At 36.5% G+C, this 14,125-nt stretch overlaps 1 long non-coding RNA gene across 1 annotated transcript; it reads right to left on the reverse strand.

Annotated features, from left to right (window-relative positions):
* Window positions 1–500: 500 nt before the first annotated feature.
* Window positions 501–2,260, reverse strand: LOC133834009 (uncharacterized). Its single transcript, XR_009893269.1, has 3 exons — window positions 2,166–2,260; window positions 1,502–1,576; window positions 501–943 (listed from the first exon to the last, which is right to left on the reverse strand). It is a non-coding gene; the product is annotated as an uncharacterized LOC133834009 (long non-coding RNA).
* Window positions 2,261–14,125: the final 11,865 nt, after the last annotated feature.

Here is a 14,125-nt window from a genome sequence, read left to right on the forward strand (position 1 = left end):
GGTATATATCCCACGTCTCCCATTGGGAGACGTGCCTCACTTCCCACGTCTCCCACTGGGAGAGGTGGAAAGTCAAACGTTGACTTTCCACCTCTCCCATTGGGAGACGTGGGAAGTGACTCACCTCTCCCAATGGGAGACGTGGGAAGTCCCTAGGAGACATCCCACGTCTCCCATTGGGAGAGGTGAGTCATTTCCCACGTCTCCCAATGGGAGAGGTGGAAAGTCAACATTTGACTTTCCACCTCTCCCATTGGGAGACGTAGGAAGTCTCCCACCTCTCCCAATGGGAGACATTGAAAGTCTCCCACATTTAAAAAAAATAAATTAAATAAATTTATAATTAATATTATTTTACTTTGATTTAATAATTAATTAAATTGAAATAATATTAATTTAAATTGAAATAATATTAATTTAAATTGAAATTATTTTAATTTAAATTGAAATTATTTTAATCTAAATTGAAATTAATTTAATAATTAATTAAATTGAAATAATATTAATTTAAATTGAAATAAAAAAATATATTTGTTAGATATATACAAGAAATACAATATTTGTTAGAAATATTCAAAATGAACAAATATTGCATTGTGTATGAAGAAAGAGTTAAAAAATTAAAAAAAAACCTATCAACGAGGTCGGTAACTTTGGATTATCGGCAACATATATGTCGCCCATTCTTGTCGCAACTCATCAATTTGTGCCTCTGTATATGATGTACTTGTTAGCTGCAAGAAATATAAAGTAAAATATATTAATTAATTATTTGATTACATTTATAGTTTCAAAAATAATTTGTAAATTTTAATTAATAATACCGTTCTCAAGTAATGCCTGGGACTTGCATGTTCAATCAAGTAATGCCCGTTCTCAACTAATCGTTTATTATCCTAAATAATATCGGGCAGCATTTCCCCTATAATAGTGACCTAACCATCTGCATGTGAATAACAAAACAAACAATTCAAACAACATACAATAAGTTTCTTCCTTATAGAATGCCTATATAAAATTAATTGTTTATTATCCTAGATAAAATCGGGCAGCATTTCCCCTATAATAGTGACCTAACCATCTACATGTGAATAGCAAAACAAACAATTCAAACAACATACAATAAGTTTCTTCCTTATAGCTCCGCAGCACACAGTCAAATTTCTCAGAACCTACTTCACTAATACACACAAGTTCTCAACCTTCCGTTATCACCGCAGCACACAATTTTAATCTCAGAACCTACTTCACTATGGATGAATATTTAAGATATTCAAACTCTTCTAACATTTGTTTAATAATATTAAAAGTAGAAGTAAGAGAATATATATTTACCTCTTGCAATTAATAATTCAAAAGCTAGCAAAATTACTTCAAGTAGTAATCGAATTCGCTATTAAATTCACAAACCAATATAAATAAATTAATAAATAATAAATAAAATATCACTAAATATCTAGCAATATATAACTTATTATTATAATTTTAGAAACTTAATTACCTCAAATGTGTGATTGATAGATATAGAAGTTTTGATGCAAAGTACTCTCTAAAATCTCACCACCAAAATCACAACCTACGAAATTAAATTAATTAATATGTTAAACATTACTAAACAAATATCACTAAATTCCTAATAAGTAATTGATTGGTAAAAAAATAAAAAAAAACTCCAATGAGCCACTAATTATAACCTAAACAAAAAATCAATAAAAAATTTCATAACCTAAAATCTCAATAATCAACAAAAACATAAATTTTTGCATATATTTATATTTTTAAAATTATTTAATAAATTTATTTTAACATAATAACTATATATATAACAAAATAGTTAGAATTTAAAAAAAAAAAGTTTAAATATACATACAAAAATATATCTAAATTTCGAAATAAATAATGATAAAAATTAAAAAAAATCATGAACATATATATTATAATGAAATATATACAATGTGATAGGTTAAATTAAAAAAAACTATGAAATCTTAAATCTATAAAAAAAACCTCCATGGAAAAACAAATAAATCTAACAATGTATAGAAAAAAATGCATAAAAATGTAAAATTAACACAAAATCATGTATATTACTCATCCTAATGCTAAACCTATGATTTTTTATCAAAATAATTAACTAAAATTCATAAAAATTAAAAAAAACTAACCTTGAAAACCCTAAAATCGCAACCCCTTTCGTGCTCTCTGTTTGGTGTGCTCTCTCTGTTTGGTGTTATGAGGAAGAAGAAGACCCAAAATTCATTAAATGCCCAGGGGGACATCCAACGTCTCCCACTGGGAGACGTGGGACACGTGGCACGTCTCCCACTGGGAGACATTGAATGTATAGAGGGGTACATCCAACGTCTCCCATTGGGAGACGTGCCACGTGTCCCACGTCTCCCAGTGGGAGACGTTGGATGTACCCCTCTATACATTCAATGTCTCCCAGTGGGAGACGTGCCACGTGTCCCACGTCTCCCAGTGGGAGACGTTGGATGTACCCCTCTATACATTCAATGTCTCCCAGTGGGAGACGTGCCACGTGTCCCACGTCTCCCAGTGGGAGACATTAGATGTCCCCCTGGCCACTTCTCAACCTATTTCCAACGTCTTCCACCATTTTTAATGTCTTCCAATTGTAGTCATTAATAAAAACTTTCAATGTCTTACACCATTAGACATTTAAAACCCCTGATAAGTTTTAATGTCTTACACCAATGGTGTAAGACATTGTAGGGAGTCATTGTATGTCAAATTTCTTGTAGTGCTATCATGAACGGTTTAGGTTTTACTTTCAGAACTTTTTTTTTCTTTCTAGAACTGGCTAAGTAAGAGTTTCCATCATGATCAGTTTAGGTTAAATAACTAGGTTTTTTTTTTTTATTTAGGTTCAAGATTTGATTGTTAGTAGCGTAAAACGTTATTATTTTGATAATGGTAACTGATTACCACCACATCATTAAAAAAATAAAAATTATTTTGATAATGGTAACCTATTACCATCCCATCTCTAAAGAACTATGAAAAAAAAATTGATAATGGTAATTTGTTACTACTACATTTATTTATTTTAAAAAAAAAAATCTTATTAAAAAAATAGAGTAAACCAATATATGGGGGAAAATCCCATAAAAATGTTAAAAAAACATAAAATATGCACAAAATTGAAAACTCCATATTTATTAAACTTAATTATAAAAAAATCATATCTCCTATAATTTCCACACAAAAAATATGGGTTTTGGTGATCATGAGAGGCCCAACAAAGTCCAAATCATTTCCTTTTCAACAAAAGATATACTGTGTTTGTAGGTGTGAAAATAATATTATGATGGCAAATATATATCAGTTATAATGTTCCGAAAAGAAAAAGAAATATATATCAGCCAAATTTATTTTAGCCAAATTTATTTTAATTTGAGAGGCTGAGTTTAAACTATATTTACTAAAAGTTAAAGATGAAAAAGAAAACATAGATGTTCAATATATTAATTTTTTGTTTCTATGAATTAGACTAGTAAATCTAATGATATAAGAAATACGATTTTTTTTTTGAAAAAAATATGATTGTTATAAGCTCGAAAAAACAAGCATTGACTGAACACTTGTATAAATATGCATGATTCCTAATCTATTATTTTTAGCGATCGAGCACAAGTATAAAGGTTCGAGCTTAAGCTTCAAGCTCGAAAGAAAGAATCTTCTCCGACGTATATGGGTGTTATTCAAGCCTTAGTTGCAAGCTCAAAGGTATTAGTCTCCGAAGATTGAGTTCGATGAAACCACGAGCTGAGGAGAGGCCGACCGAAATAACAAGCTCGAATGTATGTCGATCTCGAAAGCACGTTACCCTTGCATTCGATGTCAGCAACGCGTTTTACCTACAACCACTGTTAGGAGATCCCTATTCTTTAGGGATTTGTTCTGATATGATAATTAAATCTCAATTATCATGGGATATTATGTATTTAATTGCATTTATTTCATATTAGAATAATCAGTTGAAACTTCCCCAAAATCAGGGAAAGATATTCTTCCAACGAGGCTTCTAAATAGCTTGGTAATTTTCATTTGTAGACACGCAAAATCTTGTACTGAGAATACTCTATTGAATTGCTCTGAGCAAGCTTTGAGACAGTATTTCGAATCAATAATATTAACTCGTCGACTAGCACAATTCTAACTGCAAAACCATAGAAAAATCCTATTGTTATTTTCTTCCTTTCTGACTCGTTGTTTAGTGCCCTTCAAATTTAAGTTAACGAAAAATGACGTCAATAATTTGGTGCTTTCATTGAGAGCATTAAGCAAATCTTTGGATTGTTTAATCAGAAACATCCTGCATTGTCAATGGTCGTTGCGAACAACCCAGGAGTTGGTGGGCGACCATTGCCCCAAATACCTGAGGAGCAAACTCCTCACACTGAGAATTATCCCCGGAGGCCTAGGAAGCAACCAATGACAGACCACGACCCAGATGAGGGGAGTGTATCATCTGACTCTAGGGGGTCGTCTACTCCTAGGCTCGATAATGACCTCTATTATAATCCTGAAAGGTACATTCATATTGTGGAACTGGAGAATTGCCAACTGATTCAGCAGTTAACAAAGGCCATAAGGCACAATGAATAATTGGCTAGGCAGGCTGCCGAGGTGCAGGCGCCACCCCGGAGGCCCAGAGCGTGTCCCCATAGGAGCACGGCCACCAGGAGGGCCGAACAAGGGACCCAACAGGCCCAACCAAGGCCCAGGGCAAACACTAGTGACAAATTCCTTGGAAGCAATACTCAAGCCAATACTGTTGGCAATCCGACGGTGGAGGTAACTGCAGGAACAAGGAATAACTGAGCTCCCCTAGTAGCTCAGAGCTCTAACCCTGAATCTGTTAGGAATAACTTGGAACCAATCTGGGCCAATTATGGACCTTCCAGGCCTAACAATGGAAGGCCTTCACCATCGCCCATAAAACATCCACCGTCTCCTATAAGACATCCCTTACCACTCCGAGAGGTACCCCAGCTAGCTCCACTGAGTGGAATAAATATTTCGAGCACAACAGTTCAAAGGAAAATAGAAAAAACAAGTGTTGATTTACTTACAAATGTGCTGGAAGGAGTAGAGCTGAGAAGGGGAGAGCCCATCCGTCCAGAAAAAGATCGTCTTGTAATTTGGAGGATGGTTTGGGATGTCCTCAAACAACTGGTTCTCCTTCTGGTAGCTCGATAAGTAGTAGAACCCATCTCTTCTGTGTGCTCGAGAAGAGTTACTCTTGAGATCAAACTGATATAATATCTCTTGTGTCGAAGACCCGTCCCACTTCATCTAGTGGTACATCGACCTTAGAGCTGACAAGACTTTGAAAGAGTTTGTATGGAGTTGGAAGGGGGCAAGGCCGGCATAAACCAAGAAATTTTTTAAAGAAATCCTTCAGGGTCAGTAGGGCCTCATCCCTCATGTGCTCGTGGCTCTAAGCGGCGCGCTTGATCTTCTGATCGGGATTGCCATCTCTTGGGGCATAGCAACTCCTTTTGTTGGAGGATGCAAGACTGCACATCAGCGTACCAGATAGCTTAAGGCCATGATAGGTCAGCAACTCAGAGTTATGGCTGGTGGAAGTGATTGAGCTTTGGTAATGCTCAGCCTAAAAAAACTCCTCCTTCGAGGTAGGGACTAAGAGGTCCTTGGAGGTGGTTGGTTGTTTTGAAGTATTTTCCATTAGGGTGAATGAGAGCTCACAACGTGGAAAGGATATGGTGACTTTGAGTTTGGGGTCTAATGGAATAGGCTAGATTTCAGGATCCGGGTCAGGATAGACTACGACTGGGAGTATCTTCCTTTTTCTTTCCTCGACCTCGTCGATTTGGCGTCGGAAGTGAGCTCGTATGTCTTCTTGTTTGCATCATTCCTCGTGCTCAGGAATCAGTCGTTGATTTTGTGTAAATGGCGATTCAGGTTGAGGAACTCACGGGTGGTAAGGGATGGAAAGCTCGGGCCCCCACCATTTCTCTAAAGACTGCGACATCTAACAAAAAAGAAAACGGTGAGGGCCCATAATTTAAAGAGTGGAAAATTTTATCTTGATAACTCGAGTTTGAAAGCTCGAGATAATGAGATTGCCTCAATCGAGATTGAAGGCTCGAAAGGGCGAGATTGACTCGGATGTCTATCCCAAACTATTGTAAAGTTCGGGCATCGAGAGTGAACCCAGGCAAGAGTGGGACGGATATTATCAGTTTAAAACAAAAGTGAATCCTGGATTTTTAGAGAAAAAGTTGGCAGTTATTCGAAAATGCGATGTTTTTGGGATTTGTGCATTAAAACCCTAATCGTAAACCCTATTTCTTAAGCCACACGAAACCTACAACTGAAAATACCCCATTACTTGAAAAACCTCATTTTTACATGTTTCTACGAGAGATTTTTTTTTATCTAAACCATAGTCCTTATCATACTAATACTACTCGAATCACAAACTTGCCTAGTGAAATAGTGATGCCTTAAAAATCTGGTAAAAACCAGAAAGCCATTATCAGGAACAAGTAAAACGTGTACAATAAAAAAAAGAAGGGGTATGAAAATATATATAATGATAAAAAAGCTTACAAAAATTTGTTCGTGGATACATGGAGATCGTCGACTAAAGAAGTGAAAGCAAGGATAATCTCACGGAATCGAATGTATTGGAATTGGTTAGTTTTTTCGGTTTAGAGAACATGCAAGGAGAAATCTGGTTTTTTCGTTCTTTTTCACTCTGGTTTGTGCTTTCTGAGGGGTGAAAATAAAAGCGGTGAAGATGAAGATGAAGTGAAAATAAAATATATATATATATAGGGCAGCACTTCGGTGTAGCCAAACAACATTTTTGCACTAAAATAATTTTTTCCCAATTTTTTTATGACAATGTACATTGTTGTCATTTAAGACATCTTGCAAATTTTCAAAAAATTATGAATAGTTTACAGTGCCGAAAACAAGGTTCAAACAGTTGAATTGAACTTTACACCTGCATACAAAAAATAGACATGTGTGCAACAACCTTGTTTTCAACACTGTAAACTATTAAGAATTTTTTGAAAATTTGCCGGATGTCTTAAATGACAGCAATATCTATTGTCATAAAAAAAATTGGGAAAAACTTTTGCGGTTTAGCCAAAAAGGTGGCTGCACCGAAGTGCTACCCTATATATATATATATCCCAGTGGGGATGTCAAAGGTCGAAAGGATCTAGGCCATTGATTTGGATTAAAAGATGATCCAAAGGATCATATTCGATTATGGGAACTGGCAGCAAAAAGGTCCGAGGAAAGGATGTGTGGAATATAGGGAGGTACTCGAGTACACTCAGTATGCAATCCCCTGACGACACGTTTCCGCACTCGAGTGAGGTAGGTGGGCATGTTTTTCGAAAGTGAAGTTCAAAAGTTTCATTCTCATAGGATTCGAACCAACACTTTTGAGGGGGAAAAATGTTACACCCAAATTTTGAGGATGAATAAATGAGTCTCGAAATGTAGGTTCGAAAAGTATAAGCTCGAAAATAACAAGCATTTGCTAAAAACTTGTATAAATATGCACAATTCCTGACCTGTTATTGTTAGCGATCAAGCACAAGTGTAAAGGTTCGAGCTTAAGCTTCAATCTCGAAAGAAAGAATCTTCTCTGACGCATATGGGTGTTATTCGAGCCTTAGTTGCAAGCTTGAAGGTATTGGTCTCCAGAGATATAGTTCGATGAAACCACCAACTGAGGAGGGGCCGACCGAAATAACAAGCTCGAATGTATGTCAATCTCGAAAGCGCATTAACCTTGCATTCGAGGTCAGCAGCACGTTTTGCATACAACGGCTGTTAGGAGATCCCTATTCTTTAGGGATTTTTTGTTACCTGATAATTAAATCTCAATTATCATGGGATATTATGTATTCAATGTATTTAATTACATTTATTTCATATTAGAGTAATGAGTTGTAAGTTCCCTGAAATCAGGGGAAGATATTCTTCCAACAAGGCTTATAAATAGCCTGGTAATTTCATTTGTAGACACACACAATCTTATACTGAGAATACTATGTTGAATTGTTCTGAGAAAGCTTTGAGAGAGTATTACGAATTAATAATATTGACTCGTGGACTAGGTAGATTTTAACTGCTGAACCACGTAAAAATCCTATTGTTCTTTTCTTCTTTTCTGAATCTTTGTTTAGTGCTCTTCAAATTTAAGTTGATGAAAAATGGCGTCAACACATGTGTTGTGAAATTTAACAAATACTAAATAACAAAAACAACTAATCAATAAATCATAAAGAATAACATAAAAAATATCTAAAATAATATAACATTAAGATATATATATAATTATATTACTATATGTATATATATCACAAATCACAAACACACACTATAAATATATATTTATATATATACTAGATGCAAGCAACCTGTACGTTTGCTTATGTTTTCTGTGATTTTCATATAAATTTAAAAATAAAATAAACAATATTATATATAAAAGAATTACATAAACATAATAAAAGAAAAATTAAACCAAAACATTATCTATGTTTATTCTAAAAAAATTCTTATTATACTCTACAATTAAAAAAATATATAATTATACTTTATTTTAAATTAACCCAAAGTTATAAAATAAACTAAAATATAAATTAATTAAAAAAAATAAGATAATAATATTCATTCTAAATATTAAAAAATATATATATAAAAAAACTATTGTAATTTGATAAATACCTAAATAACAAAGCAATTAATTAATGAGTCATAAAAAATAATATAAAAATACTTAATATATATATGTTGACTGGTTTATTAGCCAACTAACGCGGAGTCAAACAATTAATTAGAGAGCTTCCAGTTAGACAATCAATGAATAATAAATGAGCCATGAACCTAGTAATAATGAGCATAAATAATAGAGAACACTAGGATTTATAGAGGTTTGACCCTAAAGATTGGTAATGACCTATGTCCTCTTAGATTTGTATTAATCTTGAAGGTTTACACAAGATCACAAGGACTTACAAGTGGATTTCTATGTGTAAAAGACAATACAGTACGACAGAATCGTTGTTAAGTACCAAGCCAGGCTGCTCGATATATTTCTGGTGTTGATCGGTAGGCTATTCCCCCCAACTGTGGTGGAGAGTTTGTATTTATACTATCCCTCAGGGTTGCGCCTTAGCATAACTGATGGGGAAATATCTCTTTCTTCTCGCAGGTAGTTGCTATCCTATTCTTTAGGTGCCTTGACCAAGTTTTTAGCGCTATTAGGCGCTCTTTGCATGTGGATGGGCGATTCATGCAGACTGTTAATGGTGAGTGTAACTGCTTTTATTCGATCAGGTTTATCTGTCTGTCATACCGACCAGCTGCTCTCCTGGCAACGTACCAAGCAGTGACTATTGTTCATTTGTCAAGTGTATTCTGACAAGCTGAGCCTCTGGTGATAGTATGCCAAGCAGTAACTTGTCGTGTACCCTGTAGATATATACCGACCAACCTGCAGGGGGTTTTCCCAGTCTGCTCCATGTATCAAAGTTTAGTGCCACATCATACATGTCAATTTTTGGGATAACATTTGCCCCCCAAGTTTGCAATGGTGTAAAGGAAGCATGGAAACTTTCCTTCTGGGATACTGTCTAGTCTCATCAGGGGTACATACCCCTTGCTACGTGGCATAACACTTGGTGTAGTTAATAGCCTTAGTATTTCCAAGAAATGACCTTTTAGTTTTTCTTGCCTCTTTTTAAAACCATAAAGTGTCATGATGACTTCTCTTAATAAATGTCTCGACGGTTGTGCAGTCACCGAAGAGTGGGTTGACATTTGCGACGATTGAGGAGACGTGACTAGAGGGACGTGCTTGCAGCAGTTGAGGGGGCTGCTGAATGGGCGGTTCCATTAATGCCTGGTAGGAGAGTGGGTATTCTTCCTTCTCTATAAATCAGAGCAGTTTTGGAGCTATGTGGCTGAGTTGTACAACTCTTTAAATCGGAGCTGTTCAATTTTTTCGAATGATTTGTAAACAAAACTGTTCAACCTTATCTACAAAATTTATTTTATGGCTCTTTTTGTTGCTCGGTACATACCGAGCAATGCGCAAGCACTTTAAATCTAATTAATGTTTCTAAGTCCTTTTAATTACGCGCTTTTTCCTATGATTGTCCATGTATGACCGAGCAGGATTCATAACTCTTGGGTTATCCTCTGGGCCACTTGCTAACTGACCAGAGTTGCTCATAATAACCTGTTCGGGACCACTTGGGTTTGCCAAAACCTATAAAGGTTTCATACACTGCTGACAATCTATGAAATAAATCACTAGTTAGCAAGATAATCATTGTAAAAGTAAGGCTTGTAAAAATGGACAAAAATCGTGTCTTACTGGTTAAAAATTAACCATATAAGCTGCATCACTACAATCGTAGCTTACATTCATAAATATTAATTATTACAAGAAATGGGCAAATCGTGCCTGTGCATAATTAATATAACTCACTTGAGCTTGTCTATGGTATGGCCAGTTCGTGCCTGCACCGGCTAGTCAACGATCACTTGGTAGTACTTATTGGTAGTACTTCCTCAGGTGTTCCCCATTCCAATAACCGGGGATAGGTACTAATTGAAGATCCTAGTCATACCGTGCTAGCTTCTACGTGCCTGGCAGTACTATCTCTGTAACCTGGTAAGGGCCTTCCCAGCTTGGCCCTAGCATTCCTACTGAGGTATCTCGAGTTTCTGGGAATATTCATCGCAGGACTAGATCTCCCATGTCAAAATTTCGTTAAATAACTCTAGAATTGAAGTACTAGGAAACTTTTTGCTGGTGGGCAGCCAAGCGTATGTTGGACTTTTTGTGTCTTTCTTCAATATAGTCTAAGGACTCAGCCAAAAATTGGTGGTTATGATCTTTGTTGTACACTGTACGTCAGTGAGAAGGTGGAGTCATCTCTACTGGCAGCATTGCATCATACCCATACGCGAGTTCAAAGGGGGTATCACCAGTAGCTATTTCCTTGGTAGTGCTGTATGATCAGAGTGCCGTAGGCAATCTCTCAGGCCAACTTCGTTTAGTCAGTACTAGACGCTTCTTCAAGGTTTCTTTGAGAGTTTTGTTATCTGCTTCTACCTACCCGTTTGCTTGAGGGTGCAAGACTGCTGAGAAAATTTTTGTGATGCTATGCTTGGCACAAAAATCAGTAAATAGTTGGCTATCAAACTGGGTGTCATTGTTGGACACTATCTTCTGGGGTAGACCAAATCTGCAGATTATATTTTTCACCACAAAGTCCAGTACTTTTTTGGAAGTGATGGTTTCCACTGGTTTGGCTTCTGTCCACTTGGTGAATTAATCAATTTCTACTACTGCGTATTGTATTCCCCCCTTTCCGTTTGGTTATCGACCAATAAGGTCAATTCCCCAAATGGCGAAAGGCCAAGGACTTTGCATTTGAGTAAGCTCGTTTGGGGCTGCTCGGGGTATCTTGGCGAATCTCTAACATTTGTCACATCTTCAAACATATGTAAAGGCATCTTCGTTCATAGTTGGCCAAAAGTAGCCTTGCCTTAAATTATTCTTAGACAGACTTCGCCCCTGCATGGTTCCCATAGAAACCCTCATGTACTTCCTCCAACAGTCTTCCTGATTCTATTTAGTTGAAACACCTGAGTAATGTCATGGAGAACCCCCTTCTGTACATAACCCCATCCAGGATTATATATTTAGCAGCTTTCGTTGTTAATTTTCTAGATTCATTGCGACTATTAGGCAGGATGTCGTGTTCCAGATAAGCTGCAATCAGGGTCATCCAGGATGGAGTATTTTCTATAAGAAAGACTGGTTCTAGCAGGTTGACACTTGGTTCAACCAGATATTCTATAGGAACCAAGTTGGCTTTGTCTATCACCACACTGATGGCTAGTGTGGCCATAACATCTGCCGTGGCATTTTGTTCTCTTGGTATCTGTTGGATATTTTACCTCTTGAGCTGAGCAAGCAGGTCTTTGATCTTATCAAGATAGGCCATCATTTTTTTCTCCCTAGGCAGTGTACTCATCGAGGCTTTGATTTTCAACCAACTGTGAATCACTGTATATGTCCAAGACTTTAGCCTTCACTTTCCTTGCTAACCTCAGCCCCGCGATTAATGCTTCGTACTCCACCTCATTATTGGATGCTTTAAATCCAAAACAAAGTGCACAATGGATGTGTTTCTCTTCAGAAGTGATTAATGTCATACCGGCCCCAGACAGCTGATCGATTGATGAGCCATTGACGTGCAGCTTTCATAACTACGGTTCTTCCTCGGAATGAACACTTTACTTTATGCATTAATGCAATGACTCCTATAAGAGAGAGTTCTTATTTAATCAAGTGGGAGATATGTTATATTTTAAAATATAATGATTGATTAAATAAGTGATACAATAGATAACTATTTAATATAGTGGGGGAATGTTATATTATTTTATAATAATGTAATATTATATTATATTATAATATAATGTTTTAGATTAAATAAATGTGATAGACAGTGTCACATATTGTAACATATAATAGAGAGTTACAATATTTAGATATATGATAAATATCTAAATATGTAACATATTTGGTGTTACAAATTCAGCTACAAATTTGTAACTTCCAAGTATTACCCTTTATTGTGTAAATTTGTTGTTACACAATATTGAGATGAAATTCATAAAAGCCATATGTGAAATGGTTGTTAGAGATAAGATTTTAACCCCAATAATGTGTTTTCGGGGTTACAAAATCAATTGGGAGGGTTTGGAACCATTTGGAAAAACAACACAAAAATATTTGCTGAAAATGGTCAGTGGCCGCAGCCACAGGCAGTTGGTGGCCGCGGCCTGTGGGACAGAGAGCAGTGGTCGCGGCGGCCACTGATGTCCATGGCTACTTCCACATGTGTATTTCTCACCAAATTTTCAGTTTTTCAAATTTTTGTTGGCTCCAAAAACCCAAATAACTCCCAAATGTCTGTTTTAATTCCATAAACATCCAATTTATCATTGGTAACAGCCATGGGGGTTGGTGGAATTTGAAATTCAAAGGGTGTCTCTAAATTTTATAAATAGGAGCCTATTTCTTACTTAAAGGACACAACTTTTCTATCCATTAGAGAACTTGGCTAGAAAACACCTTGAGGCTTGATTATTCCAGAAAGCATTTCCAAAATCTATGAGAGATCCCTTAGTGCTTAAGTTAGGGGGAAATAAGCTTTTGGACAAAGCTTCAAACCTTGTTCAAGTTGGTGATCCCCAACACTCTTCACTTTGGTTGTGTGAGTGAGTATTTAATCAATCAATATTTATTTGTAATATTCTGTCTAGAGTTGTATTTTCTTACCATTTCCATTGAGGCAAATACATATTGTCCTAACATTCCATACCTTGACAACCTTGGTCGGGTGTTTTGGGTCAAGAGGGACCTATTCTAATTATTTGACTGGACCCAACCCTTTATCAATATCCCAAAATGAGGGTCTATGTCTTCCCCCCCCCCCCCCCTCCTCGGTTTTGGGCTGCATCCTGTTTTTGGTGACTGGGCCTTGTACGCTGTGTGGTGCAGGTTGTCTTCCCTGCCTTTTTACTGAAAAATTATAACTTTTTCTGGCCACCAATTTGTGCCCTTTAAGACTTCCTATACCTCCCCAGGTTGGGAATTTGATGAGCAGATGGAAGACTGAAGTGACTGCTCAGAGGTCATATAGGGATGTCGGCCTATCATGGCATTGTACGAAGATGGGATGTCGATTACCATAAACAAAGCCATTACAATGTTGTAGTTAGGTGTCATTCTTACCATCAAAGGCAACCTTATGCTTCCTGCTGGGGCCATGCCACTCCCTGTAAAACCATACAACAGCTGCTCGCATGGTTCCAGATCTCCGCTGCTTAAATTCATCCTCTCCATGGTACTCTTGAACTGGATGTTGGCAGATGACCCATGGTCATTCATCATCTCGGCTGCGATCATGTTAGCGATATGTACTTCTACCACGAATGGATCATTATGTGGATGATGTATGTGACTTGTGTCTTCCTCGATGAATATGATGGGCTCACACTCGTAGCGGAGTTGTTT

The sequence above is a fragment of the Humulus lupulus genome, chromosome 5 (assembly GCF_963169125.1).
Source record: "Humulus lupulus chromosome 5, drHumLupu1.1, whole genome shotgun sequence".
NCBI classification, from domain to species: Eukaryota; Viridiplantae; Streptophyta; class Magnoliopsida; order Rosales; family Cannabaceae; genus Humulus; species Humulus lupulus.